Source organism: Oryctolagus cuniculus, chromosome 1, assembly GCF_964237555.1.
Source record: "Oryctolagus cuniculus chromosome 1, mOryCun1.1, whole genome shotgun sequence".
Classification (NCBI taxonomy): Eukaryota; Metazoa; Chordata; class Mammalia; order Lagomorpha; family Leporidae; genus Oryctolagus; species Oryctolagus cuniculus.
The window spans coordinates 169,364,122-169,380,216 of record NC_091432.1 but is presented as its reverse complement, the minus strand read 5'-3'; the positions used below and the strand labels follow the sequence as shown (position 1 = coordinate 169,380,216).

Sequence of the window (16,095 nt, the reverse complement as noted above, 5' to 3'; positions counted from 1 at the left end):
AGAAATAATCTTGTTTAAAAGCAGAAGCTCAGGTTCTGGAAATGATAACTATTATTATATTGAAGAATATAATGCCATTTGTCATTACCCTTGCTTGATAAACGATTCAATAATGAATATGTGTGTTCTTTCATTTTGTGGGTTCTATTTCAAACTAGGAATTTTCTGTTAAATGCTTGTCAAACTTTGGTACGGCAGGCATTGTGGTACAGTAGGTTACGCCACTACTTGGGATACCCACACCCTGTGTCGCAGGGCCAGTTGAGTCCCAGCTTCCTACTTCTGATCCAGTTCCCTGTTAATGGACCTGAAAAGCAGTGGATAGTGGCTCAGATACTTGAGTTCCTGCAGCCTACTTAGGAAATCAGGATGGAATTCTTGGCCCCTGGCTTCAGCCTGGTTCAACCCTGTCTCTTGTGGCCAGTGGGAAATGAACCACTCAATATCTCTCTGTTTTAGTCTCTGTCTACTCTGCCTTTAAAATGAATAAATACATAAATATGTTTTAAAGATTTATTTATTTATTTGAAAGTCAGAGTTATAGAAAGGTGGAGGGAGGGAAAAGGAAGGGATGGAGGGAGAGGGAGAGGGAGGAAGGGAGCGAGGGGGGGGCGGGGAGAGAGAGAGAGAGAGAGGGAGGGAGAGAGAGAGGCTGGAGCTGTGGCACAGCGGGTTAATGCCCTGGCCTGAAGTGCCAGCATCCCATATGGGCGCTGGTTCATGTCCTGGCTGCTCCATTTCCGATCCAGCTCTCTGCTATGGGCTGGGAAAGCAGTAGAAGATGGCTGAAGTCCTTGGGCCCCTGCACCCACGTGGGAGACCCAGAAGAAGCTCCTGGCTTCGGATCGGCACAGCTCCGGCCATTGCAGCCAATTGGGGAATGAACCATCGGATGGAAGAGACCTCTCTTGGCCGGCGCCGCGGCTCACTAGGCTAATCCTCCGCCTTGCGGCGCCGGCACACCAGGTTCTAGTCCCGGTTGGGGCGCCGGATTCTGTCCCGGTTGCCCCTCTTCCAGGCCAGCTCTCTGCTGTGGCCCGGGAGTGCAGTGGAGGATGGCCCAAGTGCTTGAGCCCTGCACCCACATGGGAGACCAGGAGAAGTACCTGGCTCCTGGCTTCAGATCAGCGCGATGCGCAGGCTGCAGTGCGCTGGCCGCGGCGCCCATTGGGGGGTGAACCAACGGCAAAAGGAAGACCTTTCTCTCTGTCTCTCTCTCTCTCTCACTGTCCACTCTGTCTGTCAAAAATAAAAAAAAAAAAAGGAAGAGACCTCTCTCTCTCCCTCTCTCTGTCTCTGCCTCTCCTCTCCTCTCTGTGTAGCTCTGCCTTTCAAATAAATAAATAAATAAAAATCTTAAAAAAAAAAATAGAAAGAGAAAGTCTTCCATCTGCTGGTTCCTTCCCAAATGCCCACAATGTCTGGAGCTGAGCTGATCCAAAGCCAGGAGCCAAGAGTTTCTTCTGAATCTCTCACTTAGGTGCAATGACAGGTGGAAGCTTTATTTGCTACACCACAGCACCCGCCTCTACATAAATCTTGAAATAAAATTTCCAGGATGATCTCATACATAATTGTAAAAATCCACTCAGAAACCCAGAGCTAATGTAAAGATTGCTTCAGCCTTAATACAGTTAGATAAAATAGATGCAGAAAGAAACCTTTTGGGCCTTCCTAAAAGTAGAAACTTCTGATGTACCTTTCTCTAAAGGAAGGAGAGAACTTCCACTTCATTTATGGCCTTGTCCAAATACTGACGGAGTTTGTGAACTCAAAAGGCTTTGATAGCCTAGGCAGCTCATGTCAAGAGCCCTGTGTGGTTACTGATGTCATACGTAAGAGTGTTAATTGTTAAATTAGCAACAAGAGTCACTGTGCACTAACTCCCCAGGCAGGACCTCTGTCCTCAATGAGTTGTATTATGAGTTAACTGCAAAACTAGTTCTCAAACATTTTGTGTGTGTGTGCAAATTGTTGAAATCTTTACTTAGTCTAGAGTTGTTCTTCTGTGTACAAAGTTAATTGAAAATGAATCTTAATGGAGAATGGGACTGACAAGGGAGGGGGGAGTATGTGGGAGGATGGGTATGGTGGGAAGAATGACTATATTATACCTAAAACTGTACTTATGAAATTTGTATTCCTTAAAAAATAAATTTAAAAAAAGTAGAAACTTTTGAGAAATAAGGACTACCATAAATTTCCTCTTTGAGATAACTTAACAAAATATAAACATAATTCTTTTTTTTTTTTTTTTTTTTTTTTGACAGGCAGAGTGGACAGTGAGAGACAGAGAGACAGAGAGAAAGGTCTTCCTTTGTCATTGGTTCACCCTCCAATGGCCGCCGTGGCCGGCGCGCTGTGGCCGGCGCACCGCGCTGATCCAATGGCAGGAGCCAGGTACTTATCCAGGTCTCCCATGGGGTACAGGGCCCAAGCACTTGGGCCATCCTCCACTGCACTCCCGGGTCACAGCAGAGAGTTGGCCTGGAAGAGGGGCAACTGGGACAGAATCCGGCACCCCGACCGGGACTAGAACCTGGTGTGCCAGCGCCGCAAGGCGGAGGATTAGCCTAGTGAGCCGCGGCACTGGCTAAACATAATTCTTTTTTAAAATTGTGTTTCTTGGGGTCTGAGCTGTGGTGCAGTAGATTAAGCTGCCATCTGCAGGGCTAGCATCCCATATAGGTGCCAGTTTAAGTTCTGGCTGTTCCACTTCCAATCCAGCTCCCTGCTAATGCACCTGGGAAAGCAGTGGAGGATGGCCCAAGTGCTTGGGCCCCTGCACCCATGTGGGAGACCTGGAAGAAGCTCCTGGCTCCTGGCTTTGCCCTGGCCCAGCCCTGGCTGTTGTGGCCATTTGAGGAGTGAACCAGTGGATGGAGTCTTTATCTCTGTTAAGTCTGCCTTTCAAATAAATAAATAAATAAACCTTAAAATAAATAAATAATTGTGTTTCTTTTGGCAATAAATTATTATTATTATTTATTTATTTACAGGCAGAGTGGACAGTGAGAGAGAGAGAGAGAGAGAGAGACAGAGAGAAAGGTCTTCCTTTGCCGTTGGTTCACCCTCCAGTGGCCGCGGTGGCCAGCGCACCGCGCTGATCTGAAGGCAGGAGCCAGGTGCTTCTCCTGGTCTCCCATGGGGTACAGGGCCCAAGCACTTGGGCCATCCTCCACTGCACTCCCGGGCCACAGCAGAGAGCTGGCCTGGAAGAGGGGCAACCGGGACAGAATCCGGCGCCCCGACCGGGACTAGAACCCGGTGTGCCGGCGCTGCAAGGCGGAGGATTAGCCTGTTGAGCCACTGCGCCGGCCGGCAATAAATTATTTTAAAATTTGGTGCATAACAAAAAATATCAGTAAAAACAGTACTTGGAATAGGAAGCCTCAAAAATAGTATGTGGGCCGGCGCCGTGGCTCAATAAGCTAATCCTCTGCCTTGCGGCGCCGGCACACTGGGTTCTAGTCCCGGTTGGGGCGCCAGATTCTGTCCTGGTTGCTCCTCTTCCAGGCCAGCTCTCTGCTGTGGCCCGGGAGTGCAGTGGAGGATGGCCCAAGTACTTGGGCCCTGTACCTCATGGGAGACCAGGAGAAGCACCTGGCTCCTGCCTTCAGATCAGCGCAGTGCACCGGCCACAGCGCTCCAGCTGCGGCGGCCATTGGAGGGTGAACCAATGGCAAAGGAAGACCTTTCTCTCTCTTTCTCTCTCTCACTGTCCACTCTGCCTGTCAAAAAAAAAAAAAAAAAAAAGTATGTAATACCTACCTATTCTCAGAAACGAACACTAGATGGCAGGTTTAGACTCATTTTTCCCTCCTGAAAAATCCCATTCTTTCTGAATGGGAAACCTTTCAACCAGGGAGAATACTGACTTCCCGGAACCCCTCCACTGGCACCGGTCAGGGTAGCAGTTACCAGGGACTAAACTAGAAAATGAAGCACCTGTAGAGTCTTCTGGGAAATATTAAATAAAAGAAACAAACAAAAAAAAATCTACCTGTGAGTTTTTCCATTCTATTTTTTTTTTTTTTAATAAATACAATGAATTCATTTCTGTGATGATGGAGAAGGTAGAAAATGAGAAAGGGTTCTTCCTGATTCCATTCTATTTTTTTTTTTTTTGACAGGCAGAGTGGACAGTGAGAGAGAGAGAGAGAGACAGAGAGAAAGGTCTTCCTTTGCCGTTGGTTCACCCTCCAATGGCCGCCGTGGCCGGTGTGCTGTGGCCAGCATATCGCGCTGATCCGAAGCCAGGAGCCAGGTGCTTTTCCTGGTCTCCCATGACTTGGGCCATCCTCCACTGCACTCCCGGGCCATAGCAGAGAGCTGGCCTGGAAGAGGGGCAACCAGGACAGAATCTGGCGCCCCAACCGGGACTAGAACCTGGTGTGCCGGCGCTGCAAGGTGGAAGATTAGCCTAGTGAGCCACAGTGCCCGCCCTCCTGATTCAATTCTAAACACCTCATTATTATAGCAACTTGTTTTAGCCTTCATTTTCTTTTTACTTCTTTTTAAAATCTATCTACTCTCCGTCTATTTTTCTTTCACTCCTTCATGCCTTCAACAAGTATTTATCCAGTATTTACAGTCTACAACTTAGTACACGTGTCCATCCGTGGCTGAGGATAGGAAGTTAAACACAAGGCCAACCTTCCACCCTTCAGACCACCACAGTCACATGGGAGAAGTATGACAGCTACTTAAATGTCATATCATAAGGTACAATTCCTGTCATGTACATTTTTTGGTGGCACATACCAACCTAAAAGCAATTTCTTTCATTTTCTTGACTAATTGTCCAGGATTGAACCTCCAGTACAATGCTGAATAAAAGTGGCATGAACAGACATCCTTGTGTTGCTCTTGATATTAAAAGTATTTAGTTTTTACCATTAAGTGTGATGCTAGCTGTGAGCTTTTCATAATTGCTACTTATTATGAACTTTCCTTCTATTTACAGTTTGTTGCATGTTTTTAATCACATAAAAGTACTGGATTTTGTCAAATGCTTTTTCTGGTGCTATTGTAACAACCACTTGGTTTTGTCCTTTATTCTATTGATATAGTATATTACATTAAGTGATTTTCAAATGTTATAGGAGCCTTTTATTTAATTTTTTATAAGATTTATTTATTTATTTATTTGAAAGGCAGAGTGAAAAGAGAGAAGGAGAAGGGCCGGCTGTGGCCTAGTGGGTAAAGCCGCGGTTTGTAGTGTTGGCATCCCACATGGGCACCAGTTTAAAACCCAGTTGATGATGAGTTATTCATTCATTCATTCATTCATTTAACCCTCAAAGAGTGTCCTATATGATAGTGCTACCTATTAGAGAAGAAAAACTGATTGGTGAAGAAGAAGTTGTAGCCTTGTTCCAGTCAGAGCCAAAATATTCCATGCTACTGGTAATGCACATATATCCCTCAGCTTTATTTTCATATTGCCAGAGATTATGAATATTAAATGAAGAAAGAAAATAATATTAATTCTCATTTCTAGAAATCATGCTTTGGGGATATTATAAAATTAAGCCTAATTGAAAAAGATACCAGTCTCTATTTTTTATTTTTTTTTATTTTTTTTATTTTTTTGAGAGGCAGAGTGGACAGTGAGAGAGAGAGACAGAGAGAAAGGTCTTCCTTTTTTTTTTTTATCTTTTATTTAATGAATATAAATTTCCAAAGTACGACTCATGTGTTACAATGGCTTCCCCCCCCATACCGTCCCTCCCACCCACAACCCTCCCCTTTCCCACTCCCTCTCCCCTTCCATTCACATCAAGATTCATTTTCGATTATCTTAATATACAGAAGATCAGCTTAGTATACCTTAAGTAAGTATTTCAACAGTTTGCTCCCACACAGAAACATAAAGTGAAATATAATAGATGATTTTTTTTTAAATGATGATGAAATCAGATCAGACCTATTGTCATGTTTAATCCCAGTGAGAATCAAGTTGGGAATTGATAATTTCTTTTTTTTTTTTTTTTTTTTTTTTTTTTTTTTTTTACAGAAGATCAGTTTAGTGTACATTAAGTAAAGATTTCAATCGTTTGCACCCCCATAGAAACACAAAGTGAAATATACTGTTTGAGTACTCGTTATAGCATTAAGCCTCAGTGTACAGCACGTTAAGGACAGAGATCCTACATGAGGAGTAAGTGCACAGTGACTCCTGTTGTTGACTTTACAAATTGACACTCCTGTTTATGGCATCAGTAATCTCCCTATGCACCAGTCATGAGTTTCCAAGGCTATGGAAGCCCCTTGAGTTCTCCGACTCTTATCTTGTTTAGACACGGTCATAGTCAAAGTGGAGGTTCTCTCCTCCCTTCAGAGAAAGGCACCTCCCTCTTTGAAGACCTGTTCTTTCCACTGGGATCTCACTCACAAAGATCTTTTTGCCAGAGTGTCTTGGCTTTCCATGCCTGAAATACTCTCATGGGCTTTTCAGCCAGATCCGAGTGCCGAGAAAGGTCTTCCTTTGCCATTAGTTCACCATCCAATGGCCACCGCAGCCGGTGCACCGCGCTGATCCGAAGCCAGGAGCCAGGTGCTTCTCCTGGTCTCCCATGGGGTGCAGGGCCCAAGCACCTGGGCCATCCTCCACTGCACTCCCTGGCCACAGCAGAGAGCTGGAATGGAAGAGGGGCAACCGGGACAGAATCCGGCGCCCCGACCGGGACTAGAACCCGGTGTGCCGGCGCCGCTAGGTGGAGGATTAGCCTAGTGAGCCATGGCGCCGGCCTATTTATTTTTTAAAGATTTATTTTTATTTATTTGAAAAAGTTACAGTGAGAGGTAGAGACAGAGAGAGAGGTCTTCCATCCATTGGTTCACTCCCCAGACGGCCGCAATGGCCAGAGCTGCACTGATCCAAAGCCAGGAGCCAGGAGCTTCCCCCGGGGTCTCCCACGTGGGTACAGGGGCCCAAGGACTTGGGGCATCTTCTACTGCTTTCTCAGGCCATAGCAGAGAGCTGGATCAGAAGTGGAGCCACTGGGTTTAGAACTGGTGCCCATATGGGAAGCTGGCACTGCAGGCCAGGGCGTTAACCTGCTGTGCCACAGAGCTGGCCTGAAGGTCTATAAATTAAACTGACAAAAGACAGACTAATGGGAAAAAAAGTCTATTCATATGTATTGATGTATCAAAACAAATACCTAGTTAAAGGCTTTTATCCACACACTGAACTTAGTCTCTATTTAAATATAAATCTGTTTCTGAAGAGGGATTTCAGCTTAGCAGTTTAGATGCAGGTGGGTTCACCTGCATCCCATATCAGAGTGCTTGGATTCAAGTTATGACTGCTGCTGATTCTAGTAAGCAGATGGTAGTAGTTGGGTTCCTGCTAGCCCTAACCATTGAGGGCACTTGGGGAATGATGGGAGCTTTCTCTCTCTCTCTCTTCCTCTCTCTCAAATAAATAAAATAAATAGGGGCCAGCGTTGTGGCACAGTAGGTTAACACCCTGGCCTGAAGTGCTGGCATTCCATATGGGCGCTAATTCGAGTCCCAGCTGCTCCACTTCCAATACAGCTCTCTGCTATGGCCTGGGAAAGCAGTAGAGGATGTCCCAGGTCCTTGGGCCCCCGCACCCACGTGGGAGACCCAGAAGAAGCTCCTGGCTCCTGGCTTCGGATTAGCGCAGCTCCAGCCGTTGCAGCCAACTGGGGAGTAACCAGTGGATGAAAAACCTCTCTCTCTTGCCTCTCTTCTCTCTGTGTAACTCTGACTTTCAAATAAATAAATCTTTAAAAATAAAATAAATAAAAATATATGATTCTAAAATACATAAATGTTCATCTATTTTTAAAAGTATTTACTTAAAAGATGGTGGTGGGAAGGTCAGCATTAACCACAGGGCAGATCCGTGATTTCAGATGAGACTAGAGATGCATTCTCTTAGGCATCAGGTAGAGGTCCTCCAGGAGCAAGGCTGTGAAACAAAAAGTGAAGACCGTGAGTGCCTGTAGTTAAAGACATTTTTTTTTTTACAAGTCTGTAAAGATATTTTTAATAGAATAGGAAAACATTCACAGTATAATGTACATTGAATTAATAAAGAATATTATAAAATCATATATTGTATAGGCCTAGTGTCTTTTTTTTTTTTTTTAAGGGAGGAGGAGGGAGGTAAGGGAAGAGAGAGGGAAAGAATAGAAAGAAATCAAGAAAGAAGAAATCATGGGGCCAGCAAAAACATTTTTGCAAAAGCACCAGACATGTGTTTGTGGAAGGGAAGTAGTTCCCTGAGTTCCTAATCACCTGTGAAATTATCCCAGAGCTAAAATCAGAGGCAACTCTTTTTTTTGCTGACATCTCAGCTGACACCTAAGTGTCAGATGGAGACTCACCCCTAGGCACTAAATCCATGTTTGACTTCCCTTTCCCTTGAAGCTTACTTGGGGTCTGTATACCCAACCTTCCCTCATGGACCACAGAGGTAGTCTTAACTGGAAAAAAAGACCCTATTTTTGGTAGAATAGAAACTGAAAAGACCTTGATGTTTTTCTTTCTGCTCTACCCAAAGCTAACTCATTTTATATTCATTTCTGCATCTTGTTTTTCTCATTGCTAGTCATCATCCATTTGTCTGTTGGATGAAGTTCAATCTTGTGTGTATGTGTGTGTGTGTTGGGAGGATATTAAAACTATTCATGACATATCAATCATTTTCTCATTACTCAGAAATCACTTTTTTGCTTTACTTCCCACCCTATTTTCTTTTCTTTTCTTCTTTTAGTTTTAGCACCTTTATGTGCATACCTGTACAACATAGTTTGGTTTTTACTACTTTTGAAGTTTACATGTATAGATTTATATTTGTGACTTGCTCTTTTCCTGAACATTGTGATATTTATCCATGTAGCATTATAGTTCGTTACTTTTCACAGACACACAATTTTATTTTATTTTATTTTATTTTATGAATCTAGTATACTTTACCTCTTCTCATGTCCATGGGGTTTGTTTCTGTTTAGAGCTATGTACTCTAGGCACAGATGTTCAAATTCCCTGGAAATGTTCATGTTTCTTATCTATTTAGCCCACAGTTGATTAGCAAGGCACTATGTATAACTAGAAATGAAAGAACTGGGTCCCAGGTTTTCAATCTTGTAGATAATATCAAACTGTTTGGCAAATTATGGCATTTACACTCTCCCCAGCAGTGTTTGGGTGCTCCTGAGCTTATTATTCTTGCCACCATGTCTTTTTTTTTTTTTAATTTATTGTATTTATTTGAAAGGCAGAGTTATAGAGAGATAGAGGGAGAGATAAGCGAGATCTTCCATCCACTGGTTCACTCCCTAGATGGCCTCAATGGCCAGGGCAGGGCCAGGGCAATACCAGGAGCCAGGAGCTTCATCCAGGTCTCCCGCACGGGTGCAGGGGCCCAAGGAGCTGGGCCATCTTCCACTGCTTTTCCAGATGCATTAGCTAATTGTATTGGAATTGGAGCAACCGGAGCTGGAGTTGGCACCCACATGGGATGCTGGCTTTGCAGGCTTAACCTATTATGCCACAATGCCAGCACTCCACCATTTGTTATTGTCAGATTCCTAATTTTTTTTTTTTTTTTTTTTTTTTACAGGCAGAGTGGACAGTGAGAGAGAGAGAGAGAGACAGAGAGAAAGGTCTTCCTTTGCCGTTGGTTCACCCTCCAATGGCCGCCGCGGCCAACGCGCTGTGGCCGGCGCACCGCGCTGATCCGATGGCAGGAGCCAGGTACTTATCCTGGTCTCCCATGGGGTGCAGGGCCCAAGCACTTGGGCCTTCCTTCACTGCACTCCCTGGCCACAGCAGAGAGCTGGCCTGGAAGAGGGGCAACCGGGACAGAATCCGGCGCCCCGACCGGGACTAGAACCCGGTGTGCCAGCGCCGCAAGGCGGAGGATTAGCCTAGTGAGCCGCGGCGCCGACCTCAGATTCCTAATATTTGTCAACTACAGGGGTGTCCTAATTTGTATTGTTCTTGATATTTATGAGATTTAAAGGCTTTGTATGTTTAGTATTCATCTGGATTTCCCATCCTCTCCTACCTCCATTTTTTCGATTTCTCATTGAAAAAATATTATACCTTTTACCATCGTCGTTACTGAGAAAAAACTTTCCCCTAACCTCTTATGCTCATACCCTGAAGGTCTATAAGTTAAACTGACAAAGACAGACTAAAGGGGAAAAAAGTCTATTCATATGCATTGATATAACAAAACAAATACCTAGTTAAAGGCTTTTATCCACACACTCAACTTATCGGGGAACAGAATAGGTTTCTCTATGAAAGACAAAAAATTTTTTCTTTATACAGGTACAAGTGATCCTTCTATCTACTTCAGGGCCTTGAAATTCTCTTGTAGATCGGATTTTTCCAGTTGGTTTTTCTTGGTCTATCCTCTGTGAGTAGATATACCTCATTTTCTAGACTTTCCTGGGAAGGTAAGCTAGAAAAGGTTCCTCTCTGCATCTACTGATTCTCAAATGTCTTCAGCTTAAAATAATCTTCATACCAACGACTCTCTCTCTCTTTTCTTGCCTCCTCTCTCCTCTCTCGCCCGTTCTCTCCTCTCATCTTGCTCTCTCTTGCTCACTCTCTCTTCTCTCTGCTCTCTCTCGGCTCCTCTCTCCTCTTACTCTCGTCTTCTCTCTCGCTCCCCTCTCTCCTCTCCTCTCTCCTCTCTCTTTCTTACTCTCTTTTCCTTCTTCGCCCCTTCCCTCTGGTCTGCTGGGTTTTCCCCAATAAACCCTTTCCCTTAAAAAAAAAAATCTTCATACCAACTCTATAGTTTCAAGTATGTCTTTATGTCATCATGTAAATTTCCAAGAATTTTTTAATTCTTAAGGTTTCTAACTGATGGAAGCATTACAGGTGAAATGGTAGCAGACAAAATATTATTACCTCGATTCTGTGTCTCACATGGAAGAATTTCCAAGCAGACATACAGAAAGATTTAAAAGTAAGATTTATTAGAGTCAAAGACTTCCAGACAGATTGGCATAGAGGGGGCCTCCAAGAGAGGAAAAAATTCTGAAGGACTGGTGGTAGCTGGGATTTTTTAAGCATGATTTTAGGGAAGAAAAAAAAATTTGACTTACTGTTACAAGGTGGGGACAAAATCCATCAAAAGACCTGATTTGCAATCTTTTATCCTATCTGGCTGGCTCAAGCTAAAACAAACAACCATCAGAAGGGTGGGGTAGGTAACTTATTTACAGTAAACTGTGAGCTCCAAAGAATGGAATCACCACTCACTTGCTATTCTTATGATAAAATTGGAAGCTTTCAAGCAGTGGACAGGTAGGCACATTTGACCTTGCTAAAGACAACCCTTGAGGGAAAGCAGGCAGTCTGCACCCCAATTTCCACTGACTGCCTATTAACCCATCTGACTCCTCACAGAAGTATGAAGTCATATAAGTAGCTCCTGACATAACATGTAATGGAGAAAATGAAGCTTTACTTTTGGACCCTTTATGATGGTAATATGTGACAAAGTTAACTAATAGAAAAGTGATATTTCCTTTTTTTTTTTTATTTGACAGGTAGAGTTATAGACAGAGACACAGAGAAAGGTCTTCCTTCCATTGGTTTACTCCCCTAATGGCCGCAACAGCCGGTGATATGCCGATCTGAAGCCAGGATTCAGGTGCTTCTTCCCGGTCTCCCATGCGGGTGCACTTGGGCCATCCTCTGCTGCCCTCCTGGGCCACAGCAGAGAGCTGGAGTGGAAGAGGAGCAACTGGGACTAGTACGCGCACCCCAACCAGGACTAGAACCCAGGGTGCCGGCACTGCAGGCGGAGGAATAGCCAAGTGAGCCACGGCGCCAGCCAAAAGTGATATTTCCAAAGGAACTTTTAATTATTTTATTTATCTTCATTATTTATTTATCTTATTTTTTTTTATTTTTTATTTTATTTTTTTATTTTTTTTTTGATAGGCAGAGTGGACAGAGAGAGAGAGACAGAGAGAAAGGTCTTCCCTTGCCGTTGGTTCACCCTCCAATGGCCGCCGCTGCAGCCGGCGCACCGCGCTGATCCGATGGCAGGAGCCAGGATCCAGGTGCTTTTTCCTGGTCTCCCATGGGGTGCAGGGCCCAAGCACCTGGGCCATCCTCCACTGCACTCCCTGGCCATAGCAGAGAGCTGGCCTGGAAGAGGGGCAACCGGGACAGAATCCGGCGCCCCGACCGGGACTAGAACCCGGTGTGCCGGCGCCGCAAGGTGGAGGATTAGCCTATTGAGCCACGGCGCCGGCTCTATTTATTTATCTTATAAAGAGTCTCTCCTATGTCCATTTTTGATAGAATTAAGTATTACATAAGCATTCTTATTTAGCTCAGTTGGTACAGATGCTTTTCAGAAATCAAGGGCAAAATTTCCAAATGTTTGCCTTTCATTTTGAAGGAGACTAAAAGCAGCCCAGACTAACACCGTCCTACAGCTCTTTGTAGTACAAACTGTAGCACGTTCCCAGCATGCACACATTAAACAGAACAGGATGGAAGCCCCTTGTAACAAATACTTAACAATGATGACAAGATCTAGGCTTAGAGGAAAACAAGCTGTAAAGGGCTCCACTAAGATTGCCTCCTGGCCTTCACCGTAACTAAGGTGTAATCACTACCTTAGGTCCTTGGAGATAACATGTTTAAGGACACACAAATACCTCTACATTGGGAGACCTCAGTGGCTTGGTCTCTTTACTAGCCCCTATAATCATACTGTTCTGAACTTTTCTTTCTCTGTCTTTTATTTATGCATTCATTTGAAAGGCAGAGTTACAGAAAGGCAAAGGCAGAGAGAGAGAGACGCCTTCTATCCACTGGTTCACTCCCCAAATGGCAGCAACAACTGGAGCTGCACTGATCCAAAGCCAGGAGCCAGGAGTTTCTTCCAGGTCTCCCACACAAGTACAGGGGCCCAAGCACTTGGGCCATCTTCTACTGCTCTCCCAGGCCATAGCTGAGAGCTGGATTGGAAGTGGAGCAGCCAGGACTCACAAGCACCCATATGGGAAGCCGGCACTGCAGGCGGCAGCTTTACCCGCTACGCCACAGTGCCAGCCCCCAAAACTTCTTTTTCTTACTTAAATAAAACTCTATGTCTACTCTCATTGCTATGTCTGGTCTCATAAACTGTCATCAACATCAGCACACGAACTTATTTCACCAGTTTTCCTGCAACAATTTCTCTAGGAATTTCTATTCTTCTATAAGAAATAAAAACAAAGTGAAGATCATAGATTCTGTTTTTTTTACAGATTTAGTTAAGAATTTTTAGAACCTACTAAAGTTTTTTTTCTCTCATTTGTTTCCTTTTCCTTTCCCATAGCTGCCAAGAAACTCAGAGTGAAATACAGTCCACCACAACAAATGTGCTAACTTTGGCACAGAAATTTCTTTTCAATTTTCCCAATCATACTGAACGTGCTATCTGTGCTGCAAGTTCTTTAAATAAGAGGCAAAGTACTAAAAATTAATAAATAGAGGCCGGCGCTGTGGCCCAGCAGGTTAAAGCCCTGGCCTGAAGCACCACATCCCATTTGTGCGCCTGTTCCAGTACTGGGTGCTCCTCTTCCAATCCAGCTCTCTGCCATAGCCTGGGAAAGCAGTAGAAGATGGCCCAAGCCCTTGGGCCCCTGCACCCACATGGAAGAAGCTCCTGGCTCCTGGCTTCAGATCAGCACAGCTCCGCCATTGCAGCCATCTGGGGAGTGAATCAGGGGATAGAAGACCTTTCTCTCTGTCTCTACCTCTCTCTGTAACTCTGTCAAATAAATAAAATAAATCTTTAAAAAAAAAAAACAATAAATAAAACAAATTAATAGAAAAGCAGCCAAGGGTTTGCATAAAGTTCCCAGAAAAGGACATATGAATGGCTCTTAAGTATAACACGCTCATTCTCTTCTAAAAGAAACAAAAAATTAATACTATCATTTGATAGCATGACAATCATATAGAATTATCAAAGAAAGAAATTATGCTGATATTTTGTTGGTGATGCAATGGGAAAAATATATATGTATACAGCAGGTAGGAGTTATTATTAGTAGAACCTCTATGGAAAGAACTTTGGCACTCAGCTATCAAGATTATAAATAGAGGGGCCAGCACTGTAGTGTAGCAGGTAAAGCCATCGCCTGTAGTGCTGCCGTCCTGTATGGGCACTGGGTCCTGTCCTGGTGGGTCCACTTCCAATCCAGCTCCTCGCTAACACCCTGGGGAAAACAGCAGAAGACGCTCCAAGTGCTTGGGCCCCTGACCCCAAACTTACATGTGCAAGATGAAGCTCCAGGCTTCCACCTAGTCCAGCCCTGGTGGAGAGCTGGGGAGTGACTGACCAGATGGAAGATATCTCTCTCTCTCTCTCTCTTTCTCCCTTTCTAACTCTTTCAAGTAAACAAATAAACCTTAAAAAGGGGGGTCGAAGGGTCTGTGATGTGGCATAGCTGGTAAAGTCACCAGCTGCAGTGCCAGCATCCCATAAGGGTGCTGGTTTGAGTTCTGGCTGCTCCGTTTCCCATCCAGCTCTCTGCTATGGCCTGAGAAAGTGGTAGAAGATGGCCCCAGTCCTTGGCCCCTGCACCCACGTGGGAGACCCGGAAGAAGCTCCTGGCTCCTGGCCTTGCATCAGCTCAGCTCTGAAACAGCAGATGGAAGATCTCTGTCTCTCCCTCTCCCTCTCCCTCCGCCTCTCAGTAACTCTGCCTTTCAAACAAATGTCTTTTTTAAAAGTATATAAAAAAAAAACGAACAGAAGTACTCCCATTCTTATAAGGAAGAATAGTCTAAAATGGGAAGGGCACACCAGGGAAAAATATGCTCTAATAAAACAGCAAATCTAAAACTTAATCATCAGAAATATTTTTAAGATTTTGATGCCTGTGTTTCGAACACAACAGCCAGAGAAAATAATGCCAAGCAGCTGGGGAACACCTAGAGACGGTAGCAGAGGATTAGCCCTGCTACCTATGGACAGTGATGGAAATCAGGGCCAAGACACTTGCTGAACTGGGTATGAAACATTAAATTTTTGATATAAATATAAACATCAAAAATTCGCGGCTCAATCCATTTAAACACTTTATATACCCCTAAGGAGCCCGGGGCAGATCCAACACAGATAAAAGGTCAGCTTTGTGTTAAGCCCGGGAGGAGGTAGGGGCCACCGGGCAGAAATACAAAGAAGCTGAGTAGGCCCCGCAGCCTGCAGAGGGAGCTTGTGGTCCTGTGCGCAGGAGCTCGAGGAAGCCCGAGGGAGTTTGGAACAGAGGTTTAGTCCCAGACAGGCCCTGGAAGACGCGGCGACGAAGACTCCTCGGAACCATGAGTCAACTACACGCGCTTCCATGCCAGCGCCGGCTCTCGCGAGAGGTCGGAGCGCGGAACCACATCCCCAGGCTGCGCGCTGTCCCTGTCTGCGGCACCCTTCCTCCCACCTGGGGATGGCGACCGGTATAGCTACCGTAGACAAGGGCGAAACTTCGTCCCGCCTACCCGTGACTGCCAATTTTCAGGCCACCTTCCAACCCCAAGCCCCAAAGCGGCAGGCAGGCAGGCAGCCAGCCGGGCTTCCACAACCCTTGAAGAAAGACCTGGCCGGAAGGGAGCTGGGTACTGCGCGTGCGCCAAAGGCCGCGCGGCGGGAAGAGCGTGCAGGGCCGGGAAAGCACACTCCCCCGGGAGGCTCTTGCCCTCAAGCGCAAAGTCGCGCGCGACACGGAAGTCACGTGACCCGCTCCTTGTCGGGGAGCTGGGGGACTGTAATAGCGTTTGGTGAGTCACGTGAGTCTGACAGGCTCAAGGCCCCAGATTATGTTCCTCCTTCAGGTTCCGTTCCTCCCTTCCCTCCCGCGGCACCCAAACTGGCTGTTCTGGCATCTTCCTGTCCCCTCTCCTCCGTCCCTGGCCCCTTCTTCATGGAATGTAAAAATACTTGAGCAGGTGGTAGGAACAGGTCCACGGGGAACTATCCCAAAGCGCACACAGATGTGCTAGCACCGGACCGTTCCCACACTTGTCGCAAATGGCAGAAGGGCTCCGTTGTGGGCCTGGGGGACTGGCGCTGGCGACGGAACACGGTCTTCA

The 16,095-nt window shown here is 45.3% G+C and overlaps 1 protein-coding gene and 1 long non-coding RNA gene across 3 annotated transcripts in view; one reads left to right on the top strand and one right to left on the bottom strand.

The window, feature by feature from the left end:
• Nucleotides 1–7,807: 7,807 nt before the first annotated feature.
• LOC138844312 (uncharacterized) lies at nucleotides 7,808–15,688 on the bottom strand. The gene is made up of 2 exons (XR_011379931.1): nucleotides 15,473–15,688; nucleotides 7,808–7,945 (listed from the first exon to the last, which is right to left on the bottom strand). It is a non-coding gene; the product is annotated as an uncharacterized lncRNA (long non-coding RNA).
• GLDC (glycine decarboxylase) overlaps nucleotides 15,675–16,095 on the top strand; it is a 142,188-nt gene continuing 141,767 nt past the window's right edge. For both annotated transcript variants that reach the window (XM_051858199.2, XM_051858196.2), the window contains exon 1: nucleotides 15,675–15,783. The gene's annotated coding sequence lies outside the window, so the exon portion shown is untranslated. The remainder of the gene's footprint in view (nucleotides 15,784–16,095) is intronic.